The sequence below is a fragment of the Parasteatoda tepidariorum genome, chromosome 1 (assembly GCF_982258835.1).
Source record: "Parasteatoda tepidariorum strain Cologne lab strain chromosome 1, Ptep-v5.0, whole genome shotgun sequence".
NCBI classification, from domain to species: domain Eukaryota; kingdom Metazoa; phylum Arthropoda; class Arachnida; order Araneae; family Theridiidae; genus Parasteatoda; species Parasteatoda tepidariorum.
Genome location: NC_141755.1, coordinates 53,237,093 through 53,252,181, shown reverse-complemented (window position 1 = coordinate 53,252,181; position 15,089 = coordinate 53,237,093). Strand labels below are relative to the sequence as shown.

The following is a 15,089-nucleotide window of genomic DNA, read 5'->3' as shown; positions in this document are numbered from 1 at the left end:
AAATATTTCTAAGAGTCAATAGTATTTATTAAAAAATATAGATTACTGAATATTATAATTTAAAATATTATAGGGTTATTTAAAGCTTCTCAAACTGAATTCTTAGATGTTTACATGTGGTTTGCAAGTTTTATCAGGGATAAATAGCCATTTAAACAACAGTTTATTGAATTTTGATGCACCATTGTGAATTTCTTTGATTTCTTTTCAACTAAATATCGAAAAACTTTCCTACAAAATGCAGAATCCAAGGAATTCTTGTGAAAATTAGAGTATAAGAATAAGTTGGTCAATATCAAATTTTTTTGTAAATGCCTTAAGTATGTTTCATAAATAATAAAACATATATAATAAATATGTTTTAAAGGAAAATAAAACTTCAAGTAAAATTTAACTCCTTAATGAGTTCTTTTATAGCAGTTACCAGAGAAGATTATCATTTTTAAAATATAATATATTTAATATTAATAAATATATTTTATTTGCTCATTATTTTTCAAACTCTAAAAATGATAGAAATAGATTTATTTAAATACAATAACAAGGTGATTTCTAAAATCTGAGGTTCAAACAAAATATTTCAAAATCATGAAAGTTGAAAATACAAAGTTCTAGCTTTTAAAATAGGTCAAATATTCATAACAATGTCAAAGTCATTAAAACAATCCATAAAAATGGTCAAATTCAAGTAATTCAAAAGTTAACACACTTTACGCTACACCCCTTCTTTAAAACTAATAAAATTAATAGCTACATTTCCTTTAAATGAAGAAAAAAAAAGAAAGAAAATACAATTCAAAATTAAGTTACAGAAATGAAACAATTAGTATAAACAAAAGTAGTATAAACAAAACCATTTATTTCAATATTCAACCATAACAATCTGCACCACAGATATATAAATGTGAAAAATTTAAATGGGAAAAAATATTTTTTCTTTTTAACGAGGTAGTGTTGAACAATATTTAAAATGAGTAATATACTTTCTTGCTTTCTTTGCTTAGAAAACCTAGGAACTTTATTTATAAGATTATTAATATCAAACCGATAGCATTACAGTGAATAATTTGCATTCATAGCAATTTTTGTTCATATCAATCACTTTTATAATTTTTGAAGTTTTAATGCCAATTACACTGCCTTAAGCAGTGAGACAACCAGAATGTTTTTTGGGTTAAGTTTTAATTCATAAATCTTCCATACACAGAAGAGAGGGGTAATTAAGGGGTGGAAGAGAGGTGGATACTGTGGATAATATTGCTAAATTTACTAAAAAAAAAGTTTGCTTTAACATTATTTTGAACCTATGCAACATTAATTTTATTTTTAAACAAAGAGTTAAACTTCTATTGCTGTTTTATATTATTATTAGAACTTTTAACCTTTATTATGTAGACCTAACTGCTTTTGAAAGACTATATTTTATCAACTTTACACTTCTCTAACTAAAATTTTTATATTTTCATATATTTAGAAAAATCAAGGACTTTTTTGAACATCGCCAAGGAATTTTTTATTGCCGATATACTACAACTTTTGATGCATCAAAATTAATCCAACAGACACCAGAGAAATTTGTGAATCTTTTTAATACTGCAAGATTTGAGAGAAAAAACTTTTGTGTTGATTTGCATTGCATTTAATTTTAAAAACTAACATGATAACTTTTTTTATTATCATGTAGTGAAATCTCGTTTCTAATTGATCAACGGGTCATACGAAAAATTCATAAATTTTGTGACATGTCAAAATGTTTCGAAACAGACGACAATTTAATTCCTAAAGAATTATACCTTCATATCAAAAATAAAAGTGATCAATAAAACTGTGATTTTAAATTAATTAACTATTAGTGTCTGAAAAAAAATAACCTTCTGAGTTATAGTACTTTTACTAATCAGAGATATATATCCATAATAATAAAAGAATCATTTATAAATTAAGAATAAGAAGGAAAATTATTTATAATTCACAAAACAGATTAAAAAATTTACAGTTTAAAAGCCTAATTAAAATACAAAAAAAGGGATCTTTCAGTACGATCTGTAGTGGCAACTACAATTGCAAACGCACCAAATAAAATTTAAACTTGAAAATACTTTTTAAAAGAATAGATATTTGTCTGTGGGTAGCTAAAAGTTATACTAAAGTTGGTCCCCTTCTTTGATTTTTTTTAAAGTTTCTTGCGGGCCACTGCCCGAAAATTTAGCCTCAAGATTTAGCGATTATTCAGTATCACGATATGAAAATTTTCCCAACAAAAATGGCCTATCGACACATTTGATAGAAATATAAATATGTTTTAAAATCAACAACCACAAAAGTTAAACAAAAGATCAAGATTAATGACTCTGAAAGTAAACTTAAATTTAATCAACAATAAAATAAGAAAAAAATACAATTGAAGTAAAAAAGTTAATTAAAATTATTAAAAAAAAAACTAGCAACCACAATTATTATGAAATTAAACTACAGAGAATGCAATTAAATCAATTTGTCTATGTTGTAGAACAGTAAAATGTTTACAAAGTGAAATAGCAGACATAAACAAATAATTACTAAAATAAATTGTCAAACAATAACCATGGAAATTTTTTTCGAATAATTTAATCAATAAAATATTTTATCCATTCAAAACATTAAAAAAAAATCAACAGCATTTTATCTGTCTCATAAACTGAACGTACACTCAACACAATAACTATTATTCTCAATATCGTAGGGGAAATTTACTATATTGCGCAATTCCTAAATATTTATGTAAATCAATATAAATAGAATATTACTCACAAACAAACAAATAAAACGCACAACTAATCAATATTTTAAAACAATTTTTCAACACATAACAATGCATTTTTAAAAAAACACCGCAAAATAACAGCATCGTGGCCCTATGTAAACTAAATAATCATTTCATTCAAATTTACTTTAGCGGAAAATTAGACATTTTTTAAATTAATTAAAACAATAAAGAGTAGAAGTTAACTTACATTTTTTCTCCCTTAAATAAACGAGTAAATAACATCCTAATTTTAAGTTTGAAATCATAACTTTCAAAATAAAAACTAAAAAATCAAAAACAATTTTCACCCACCGCCACACACATTCACGAGTCATATACTAGCGGACGGCTAGGAGAGGTCACGTGGTACTTTTCGCTCGCACGTTTCATTTAAGACCTTTTATGTATCAAAAAACAGTTCGATAATTCACAAAATTAAACTTCATGTCCAGGCATTCAACTATAAAATTAAAATTCTGTTAGGAAAAGAAATTTCTCTTAAAATACGCAGTGGCGCCAAGAACAAATAAGTATTTTACCTGATACAGGATAGTAACTGATGATACACAAACAACCACTATGCACATGTTTTAACTTAAAAACTAAAATAAAGAAACGTATATATAATAGAAAAAATAAGTAAAATTCCCTCTCATTTGCAGATAAAAATGGAACGTCGAATTTCGATCTCAGAAGTCTATTTCATTAACTACAAATTTAGACCGATTACAATAATTCAAGATAACGGCCGCCATTTTATTATCAATGATCCTCAACTGATGTGGGAAATTCTCAGAGCAAAGCAGAAAGTAAGCTATGCGCCGGCTCTATTCGATCAGCGGGGATCACTCCCTTTCTCTCATTTGATTGGTGGAGCTCTTCTTTAAAGAGAGGAAAATAGGAAAGAAGAAACAAAAAACGAAAGATCCGATAACCATAAAATAATCGCCAAATTTTATTGTATAAATAATGGAAATCTACAAAAGTTATACGATTGATTAAATAGGCAAATTTAATATAATTCCGCAAATTATTTATGATGCATAATTTCATTCATCAATTGAATATTAGTAAATGGAATTTTCACAGTATAACTATGAATCTAGGAGTATTGATAACTATTAAAAAATCAAGTCATTTTAATAGACATTTAAAAACATGAAAAGTTCCAAAACATTTGATAAACTAATAATATAATTTAAAATAATAATATAAATTAAAATTTTATTTTAAACGCATGGTTTTTTTTAATGCAGAAACTATATACCATTACCTTATATTTAAATTAACTTTAATTACAGATAAATTAAACTATTGTAAAATACTAATAAAAAATTTGAAATTGAAAACAATAACAATATTCTTTAAAGTAATGAAATAACTTATTAACAGAAACAATTTCACACTTTTCAAAAGATGTTAATAATTTCAGAATAGAGGCAAAACTAGGCATTTTATGAAATATGGTAAATATGTCATAATTCATAAATATGAAACACTTCATATAAATATGAAACTTCGTTTAGGTTTCAAACTATTAATAGATTAAAACACTAGAAAATGAATTCAAAAAGTAACCACCAATAATAACCACAATTCATAAAGTAACATTAGTAACCACCAAAAAGCACACTGATTGATAAAATTTCATAACTTTTTTAATTCAGGAGTATGCATTTTTCTTCAGTTTAGAATATTAAAAGTATGTTTAGGTTGCTGTTTTACAGAGAAAACGTACTATTTGTAGTAACCTATCTAAATCCAGTTTTGAAGATTTAAAAACAAGATTATTTTTAAAATTTTATTGCTCTAAAATTTTTTATCAAATTCAATTAATATTTTGTGTTTTATTGTTTAAAATGTTAAAAAATTTGTGTACCTAACAATTTAAAATGATTTCGGTCATATTATTAATCAAATAGAGAATAATTGCAAAAAAAAAGTTTTTTTTTCTTCTTTTTCTTAACTTTATACCTTGGGAAAAACAAATTTCATAATTGTGAGGGAAAATGTTTGATAAGGCCAACTAAGACTATTTCCTAGATTGCAGCTACCTATTTGAAGGGGCGAAAATCTTAATTTTTTTAAAGCAAAGCACGTTTTCTATAAGAAAATATGTTTTTTTTTGGATCGATTTTTGCAACAAAAATATTGTCTGCACTAATCAGAAAATTTAAAGACCTTGAGTTGCTCAGATTGCATGTTAGTATACCTGGAAATCTGAGTAATAAAAGATGTCTTTAGGTGTATTTTACACCAATAAAATGTTCTTAACAGTTCTTCTTTTTATACATATTAATAATTTAGAACCTTTCCCAAAAAGAAAGAATATTGTGAATAAAATCTCAATACTTAAATTTTATATAAAAAATAATCATTCTTTTCATGAAAACATACTTTCAAGAATAAAAGTACCATTAAACAAAAGTTACATATAAAAAAAATCACATTTTTTAATTATCAAAAAAAAATATATTGAAGGCAATGCAATTTTTAAAAAAATTCACCAATAGTATTGAAACATAAAATTTTACCTTTTTGACCTAGATGCTATGACTAAGAATATTTAAGAGGATGATATACTATGGGAGAAATCCTTAATGGCAAGTTATCTTTTGCCTACATAAGTAATGACAAGTTCAGAGAAATGTGAGTTCGGGAAAGCATGGAGTAAACCATAAAATTTGAAATGCAGAAAAAAATGCTTTCAAAATATCAAAGTACAAATAAATTATTTCAAGATTAATTTTCACATCATAATCCTGTAGTAATTTGTTTGCAGTTCAATATTTTGAAAACATCTTTTCAGCATTTCAAACTTCATGGATTACTCTAGGTTTGTCTGGACTCACTTTTCACTCAACTTTAAATTTTAAGAAACCAATGAAGGTGAAACAGAGTTTGTTATGAAAAGTTACTCACACAGTGTCTTCGTAACATAATAATTGAAACAGAATTTGTTACAAAAAGTTTCTCACACTTGATAGTCTTCGTAACATAATAATTGAAACAGAATCTTTTATGAAAATTTCCTTACACTGGATAGTGTCTTCGTAACATAGTAATTTAAACAGAATTTGTCATGAAAAGTTTCTCACACTAGATAGTGTCTCAATAACATAACAATTGAAACCATCAAAAACCTGTGCATAACAAATCAATTTCTCTTTTGCTATTATAAAGGGGGGAATATTCTTAAATGGTTTTTCACGCTCTAAATGAAATTATGATTTTACTGCCAAACAGTCGATTGAGGACTTGAGTCTACATTCTTCATGGTTTTGGGACTTGGACATCTTTTTCGTGTCCTCTTTTACACTTCAACCATCTTCTCGTTTGTATTGCATGTGATTTAAAGACACAAAGTTTTGAATAAAGTAACTTTTTCACAGTTCTGTTAGTACCCATCCACTGAACATAACTTTAACAACTGCACTGAATGTGATTTTATTACTTAAACAACTGCACTCAATGCAAGAAAATAAAACTGAAAGCCAAATTAAAAGGTACAATATATGAATCCCTTAATTTTTGTACAAATTGTATAATGAATGTTTTGAGTATGAACAAATAAAGATAAGAAAAATACCAAAGGAATACAATGCTATTTTTTATTATTATAGTTTAAATGGAAATAAATAAAATAATCATTTTGATTAGAATATTGTTTCTAAAAATTACTTTTATCAAGCAGAATTTTGTATAGTAACTAGAAGAGGGAAATAAATTCAGATTTGCAGAAAATTGAAAAGAAAACACAAAAAACAGACCACAAATAATTCAAAAATATTCATACAAAAACATTAGTACTTCAACACTATTAAATAATTTAAGTAAAATGATGAAAATATCTGCTTGGGGATATTTTTCATAGTTACTTACTTTTTAACTTTGTTTTATAAAAATAAAGAAAAAGATTTTTAAAAAATTACTATCCTTTTTCTTAAAAAAAAAATTGGTCTTACTGAGTGAATAATAATAATTTAAAATTATGAAAATCTTATATTTTTATTGAAATTATATTTAGAAGCATAATCTTAATGCATGTATGTGTTTTTGGATATAAGATTCATGTAAATTTAACAGTTGATTCACTTGTTGCAGAAAGGAAGTGACTAAATCATTATATTCAAGCAATTTGATAATTAATATTAAAAAAATCATAAAAAATCAAGCACAAAGAATTATGTTCTAAAAATTTTTAAAATAAATTCAAAAGTATCTTTTAGTTACTTTTAGACAAATTTAAGCTGTAAAATAGGATATTTTCACATTACTGAAAAAAAAAAAAAGACTTTTTTTTTTTCTTTCAAAATCAACTCTCTTACAAATACAAGATACAAAAATGACACCTAATACCTGTCACCTGCACATTTGTAAAATTTATCTTCGTAATTTTTTCAAAAACAAAAAAAATTTAGTTTTTAATTATGAGCTAATTCAAAAAAATAAATAAATAAAAGGCTTTTTCAAAAAATATTTTATTTAATTATATTAGAAGATTTAAAAAAGATTATTCAAAGAAACAAAAAATAATATTAATCATTGTATTTCTTTTTTTTTTATCTTAAAAATTATTCAAATCAAAAGTGCATACAAACATAACCCAGCCAGCAGGATATCTAAAAAAAATGAAGAAAAAAAAAAGGAAATTTCTTAAATTGAAAAGACTATCTCATTAATTTGGTCCTGTATTAGTTACAGATGAATTTTGTTTTCAGAGTAACAACAAACATTTTAATTTTTTGGTTAGATGAAAATTGTTAACTTTATGATTCTGTTTGTTAATCTAATATTAGAAAAAAGTTGGTTTGCAATTTTTCACTTAATCATATTTACAATTTTTATAACTGCGTTCAAGTTAAGAAATTTAGTATGTAATGTAAGACAAACTTATTAGTACTTTTAGGTAAAAACCCATGATAAACTCTTTTTTATTATTATTATTACAGTATTGCATTACTGACTGCTCAACATTTTCTAGTTTTTGTGTTGTGTTTTTTCTAGTTTTTGTATCCAAAACAAATTATGCATCCTTAGGATCATATAAAAATCGGCTTCTACTCCAGTATCCCCCAAAATGGCAGATCCCACCACCCCAAAGGAAATGAGATAGTGAAAAAAAATTATTAGTAAAAAAATGAACAAACATTTTTAAAAAATATTTAAGCAACATATTTAATGTTGCATGTTATAATAACAATTAAAATTGTCCTGTTTTAATGAATTTTTTTATTTTCTTTGAAAAATTTTTTAAAATCTATGGAGAAAGAGAAAAAAAAACTATTTACATCACAACACTTAATTAATTGGCGTCGAAGCTGAAAGCAAGCAGTAGTGAGAACTGACCTTTGTCTGCAAAGTGTTGCTTGCAAATGGTAATGAGTAGCAAAAGCAATTTTAGCTCCTAAAATTTTAAACAGTTTTTAGTTGTATTTTCTCACACAAGCTTCTAAAAAAAAAATTTATAAAGTTAGTTGTTCCTTATATGGCAAAACTAAGAAATTTTGCAACTGGCCAGTGACCGATTGTAGCAATTTTAACAGTGACCACTTTTTATAACATGAGACAATTTTGTTCAAAATTAAAATTTTTAAATAGTAAAAAAAACATTTATATTAATATTTCTTTCAAAGCATTTCTCAATCTTGTTATCAAGACTTTTGGAGGACTCTAATCTTTGCCCTAGCACTGTATGCATAGACAACAACAACAAAGCATTTCTCAAAATATGTTAAATAATACAAGACTTATTGCTAAAATGGAGACGAATTTTGAAATAAAATAAATATTTGAAATATATTATAAAATATTCAAAATAATTATCAAAACATAATAAAATGTACATGGGGTGCATTTTCCGAGGAGAAAGTGGTGATCAAAGGGCAACAGATACACATTTTTTTAGTCTCTATTTGTTATATTTAATCGCTCTGTGGGAACTGTTAATTTACGTCCTGTATTACTCTTTACAGAAATCATCTTCAAATTTTTTAGCAGAACTCTGTTAGACTCTTCTTAATTCAGCATTTCAGCTGAGAAAAATAACTTCAAAATTTATATAGAAAAATTTAGAAGGCACAACAAGAATGTCACTAACTCAAGTAAAAAAACGAACAAAAATATGTCGATGAGGTCAAAATAAAATTAGTTTTAAGTTGTCATAGTGCATTGTATTTATAAGTTGTTTTAAAAAACTATAAAAGTCTTTTTTATTGCAGTTTTGGTCCAAAAATAGGAAATTACTTGCAATAAAAAACTTACAATCAGAAAGTTCTTTTTCAAAACTTTATTTCAAAAAGAGTCTTAAAAGACCTTTCTGTAAATTATATGATTGAAACTTTTGTTGATGTTAATACCGAGCAAATAGTAAGCAAAAAATAGTGGAAATGGGTAAGTAAGTAACTGTAAGTAAGTAAGATGGGCAAGTAATGTAAATAGGATAAGGCAAAAAAAAATTTTAAGATAAATAAGTTTGCAAAGAAAATTATTGCATATCTTTTAATAATAAAATAAAACAACAAGTAAACAAAATTGGATTATTTTTATCAACTCCAACGCCTTTTTCAGTTTTCCCCTTCATACAAAGAGAAAAAAGTATTAACAATACATCAAAATCATTATTTAAAAGCCATTAATCATGTTTAAAGCTGAAAAATGAAAACATAATTCTTTATTAACTATTATGCTTATATGTCTCAGTAAATAATTAAAAAATATATCGGACAACTAAATTGAAACGATGAATATACTAAATCAGGGTGACTACACAATCCAGAAACTGTAGTATATCTTGGGAATTTGAAAATTCCAATGAAAAGCCTGGAATTCTCAGGGATATTTACTCACGATTTTATAATGTTTTGGAAATTATCAGTCTCATTCATTCTACTGAAGATGGTATTTTATTTACACATAATTTCATTGCAAATGATTTAATCTGTTATTTCTAATTTTTATGTAACCAATTATATCTTTTAAAACTTTAGAACTTTCATATATATTGTGGATATTTTATGATTTAATTTTAATTTTGAAAATGTCAAATTATTCATTCTTTTAAACATTTAATATGACCATGTTAGGACAATAAACAATTTTGTGAACTAATTTCTATCTATCTAGAGCCTGTGATAAAATAAGCAATAGAAACTTTTTAAAAAAAATGTTTAAAAAAATTTTTCAGTTTAATATTGAGAACATTTTAGGCATGAAATAATGAATAATTATACAAATTATTCATTATTGCATACCTAATAAAAAAAAAACAGTTAAATAAAATAATAAAAATTGTTATTTTATTTAACAAGTCAATAAAATAACAATTTTAATTTTTTCTGCAGTATATTTTACGTGTAAATGTAAAACTGGAATTAAAATTATGTTCAATTCGAAAAATTTGGGGAACTGTCTAAATCTGTTTAAAAAAATATGTTAAATCTGTTTGAACTGATAGATGAATACCTAAAATGAAAACAAAATATATATTGATATAACTGAATATTTCTCTTAAAGAAATAAAAGTTAAAAAAATTTTCATAATACTGTCACATTTTATGAAAAGCAAAAAAAAAGTTATATGATCAGTTTATAAAATCAAGAATCAGTGATAAAAAAAACTAAGTATAATACGATTTAGATCATAATTTTTTTACCAAGACTTTTCTTGATGCCTACACCAAGATTATTTGATGCTGAAATCTTACTTTTCTTGGTCACTCTCTGAGCGGAGAGCATAGGGTTATATAAATCAGAATTACTGCTACTAAGTGAAGATTCTGTGTTCCTTTACTAGATCATACAGAATTTTAAAGAATGACATCACCATCATCTGATAGAACAGAATGATTTTTTTTCTAATCTAGCGCTATTTACATGAGGGGAATACCCTTTATAACTGCAGTAGCCAGTACAGTGGTGCCAAATTTTTCCCTCTGCCAATACTTTATTATTTTGTTAACCAAATAAAAAATATAGGTGATCCATTTCCGGGTAGTAATCTTTTTTGCGAAGTAGGGTAAATTTAGTTACAAATTAAAAAAATAAGACAAATAAAAAGTAAAACAAATTCAAATTTAATTTTTTTTATGTGGATTGCAAAGTTATAATTTGTGAACTATAACCTAAAGGTTTTATTTAAATGGTACAGAAATAAACAAATAAAAGAAAATGCAAGTAAGACCTAGAAAAATATACCACTTTTGCAATTAAAATTTTCTGGAAAGAGAGAAAATTTCCCACCCATATCACTATGCAAAAGCAATAAAGGTGTAAATAAGCAATAAGAGGTTTATCATATGTTTTGCTATGAATCACACAGACAATTGAAGCCATCAGCTATAACATAGCAACTGACAATAAGAAACTATGGGCAGTATAGTAATTGCAATAACTAACAGAATGTTCGCTGTACAAAACACTAAATAGATTCCATACTACTTGCATAGACAATCACTCATTTGCTTGCATGCATGTTCCTAACCCATTTTTTCTAAAGTAAAATCTAATTATTATGGGGTAATAACCACGATCTTTATCTTATATCACTGAGTTTGATGAGGAATTTTGAAGTTTTTTGGAAATAATTATCATCCTGACACTACAGCCATTTAAAATCTACTAGCCACCTCTCAGATTTTGAGCCATTCTTTTCTATCTGTCACTTTTCTCTTGTAGTTGGTAATTTAAAATAATTTCAGATTTTCTTCAATTTGTTTCTTTTGAACGTGGTGGCCTAGGTGATAGAGTGTTCATGTGAACACTCTATCCACTATCTTTAACTTAAGTTGTTAAGTTGTTGTAAATGACCACAATCATTAACTTAAAAATTTGTTTCATTCATCTAGTTCTAGGCCTTTTCCTAGATCTTGACCCACCTGGTTTTCCGTTTACCAATCTTTTGATACTTCTTTTAGAGTTTTATTCTAAGGGCACTTTTAAATCATAGGATTCGTTTTATTTTGTTGCGGTAAGAATATCTTTTTCTTACATTTACCATAAATCGCATTGTTTTCTAAATTTAATAGGGCCTTGTACTTTGGTCTATGCTTACTATTGTTTAATCTTGTACATTGAACAATTGCCCAGGAAAGTCCCGAAATTCATTATGTAAATAAATACAATAATAGATAACTCATTTTTAAATATTTAACTAATTCGATTTATTGCATTATAGCCTTTATTTGTAATGATTTTGGCTGATTTATAACGTGAGAGCAGGTCGATGGTGATTTATAAAACGAACTGACTTACAAATCGAGCATTATGCTTGTCTCTACATTCTCGTTTAAGAAAGTTTGACTGCATATTTAAAAACATAAGTGAACAAAATCGGACAAATATGGCTAATTTGTTTTGATAGAACTAAATTAGTTTTTATGATTGTATAATATTAATTTGTCTACTGATTTACATGAAAACTTAATAATCTACTCTAAAGGTTTAGATATAATTAAATAGCATGGATATAATTAAATAGCAAAATTTTCAGCATGGAAATAAATGATGAAAACGTTAAGTCAAACTTCATTCAGTTACAATTCCTTGTATTTATAACAGAAATAATGTATTTAAACAGAAATATACATAAAATTCTTATTTTATAAATAGTAAAGGAATATAATTATCAAATTTTGTGTAGCAAAGTTTTATTTTTAAAAAAACATTAAAACGTTAACTTTAATTTATGAGAAACACAGCAACAGTAGAAAACTTAACTTTTTCTCATATATCCTACTAATCTTTTGAACATAAATCTTAGTGATACAATATGGAGAAAAAATTTCTTTTTAATTACAGTCAAAATAGCATGCAAAAAAATTAGAAAATTGATCATATAGTAAAATTTGATATTACTATTTTAATAATGTAATCAATATACAATCAAGTTTAATTTTTTAAAACACAAAAGAAGTTAACTCTGTTGATTTCCTCATAGACATAGCAAGAAAGGAAGCAAACTTCTTTCTCGTACATCTCACTAATTTTGGTACACATATATGAGCGCAAAACAGTAGGTAAAAATTTTTTTTTAAACAATGTAAACAACACACAGCAAAAAGAATGATTTCAAAAATCTAATAAGCAGCAAATCCTTTTTAGAAATTTTATGAATATAAAATACCATTTTCAAAGTAAAAGAAAAATAATTTTAAATCTTTCGAAACTCTACTTTAACACAAAATTTTTTGGCAAATACAAAATCTAATTCAAAATTTTTTTCAATGTCAAACTGTATATTGTCCTGAAATAATTGGATAGTAACAATTTAAATGAGATACAAAGTTTTAATTACATTGAAATAACAAAATATGTGCAAAAATATTTCATGCAGAATTTTCTTGATAAGAATTATAATAAATAAATATAGGTAAACAAAAAATAGAATTTTAAAAAAAGTACCTCTTTATCTTGAAGAAATAAAGTTCACTTGTTTTTCGAAAAAAACAGCCAACTAAATAGAAATTTAATTTATTAAGTACAATCAGAAAATATATCATACTAAAAGAAAGATAAATAAATGCAAATATTATCAAGGAAATTTTCCTTTAAAAGTAAACAATAAATTGATGGAAAAAACTTCTAAATAAATTCATAAACGTTTATATAAATTGCAAAAATATTCTAATAATGTAATAATTTTAATCAAAACATTAGAAAACTCTTTAATATCTTTTTGTTTATAGCAAAACTTGAATGAACAAATGAAAAACAACTTTTTAAATACCAACAATTATTATTTTCGACATGATAATATATCATCATAGTGTGATTGACAAAAAGTGGCTATTTTTTAAAGTTCATAGTGATTTTTGAAGATTCTAAATAGAAAACAAACTTTTATCCCAGTTATTACTTTTCATGACCTTAAAACTAAGTGTTAATTGCTACACATAAAGGAAAGTAGTTATAAATCGCTAAATTCACGCAAACTAAAATATAATTAAAGCTAATTAAATTAATAATCACTTTAAAACTTTTAATGATAAAATGTCTTACATTAATATATATGTTTACGCAGACATGTAATTTAACTTATTCAAGACAAATTAAAAAAAAAATGCCGTTAAGCGCAAACATGTGTTTAGAAATAAAATTATTAAATTGCAGTAAATACCTAAAGTAAAAAGAATATATAAAGTGTACCCAGTAAAAACATATAATTAGATACTTGCTGAGATATTCAGTTGGAAAATATATCGTAATTTATATCCGCAAAAATAATTTTTATCAAAATATACAACAAAATAGTGACGGAGCGATATCTGTAACAATTTCACTCTACTGCGCATGATTTTGCGCAGGTTGCCTTTCTGCCTTTGGATGGTGAATTTTTGCGGCGCTCGGTTTCATCCAGTTTCTTGTTGTTTCAATCTTCCTCAAACTGGGAAAAATTTCGGTAGAGAAATATGAAAGTGATACGATGTATTTGAAACACAAAATAATTTTCTCGAATATTTTTAAAAAAAAAACACTTTTTCGGTTTTATTTTTGTCAGAAATTTAAAACAACAAGATAATTGATCTATGACGTGAACGTAATAAATATCCCCCGCAAAATCGATTTCTAAGTTGAACTGACGTATTTAAAATTTTCAGAAATCCCTCGACAAATGACGGCTATAAATAAATTCCTACGAATTAGATTATTATTTGCTTTAATTCAGCTTCACTGAAGAAGTTTAAACTTTTGTTTTTATTTTTAATATTAATACAAATTAGAATAAATTTTAAATAAATAAATTGAGACTTAGTGAAAATTTGAAACAAAGATGGAAATATAATGTTTCATAACAATTATATATTTTAGTTTCCTTTTTAATAAATTTAATGTAATCTAAAATTGTGTTTGTAATGTACACTTGAAAATAATAAAAAGTATGACTATATTTTTGTAACTTTTCATTTTCATTTAAATTAATATATCACTGCGTCGGGCTGACACTGGGTAGTTGGCTAAGCACACATGAACACGAGATCTACCACTTTCATCAAAATGATTCAACGTGATCATCCTAGCAAAAATAAGGAAATATACTAAATCTGGTACACAGTAATACTTATACAAAACACACACAAAATTATACAAAAGATATTCATAATTCAAAATTTACATTTTAATTTTTGAATGATATTTTGACAATTTTTCCTTAAAATAGTTTAGATTTCAGGACACTATTTCAAGGAAGGAATGAGATTTAAGAAATTATATTTCAAGACAAAATCAAGAACTAATATTTTTTTAAAAAAATGACTTCACAGCTAATTTTATTATTTTAAAATAACTTACAGAGAACAATATTTAA

The 15,089-nt window shown here is 25.2% G+C and overlaps 1 protein-coding gene across 8 annotated transcripts in view; it reads right to left on the bottom strand.

Moving 5' to 3' along the window:
• l(3)mbt (lethal (3) malignant brain tumor) overlaps positions 1-14,088 on the bottom strand; it is a 46,478-nt gene extending 32,390 nt beyond the window's left edge. Inside the window, exons 1-3 of one of the 8 annotated variants that reach the window (XM_071179812.2) lie at positions 13,902-14,069; positions 13,187-13,238; positions 3,098-3,245 (exon numbers count right to left, since the gene is read on the bottom strand). The gene's annotated coding sequence lies outside the window, so the exon portion shown is untranslated. The other 7 variants (XM_043043013.3, XM_043043016.3, XM_087164035.1 and 4 more) reach the window with 7 other exon arrangements.
• Positions 14,089-15,089: the final 1,001 nt, after the last annotated feature.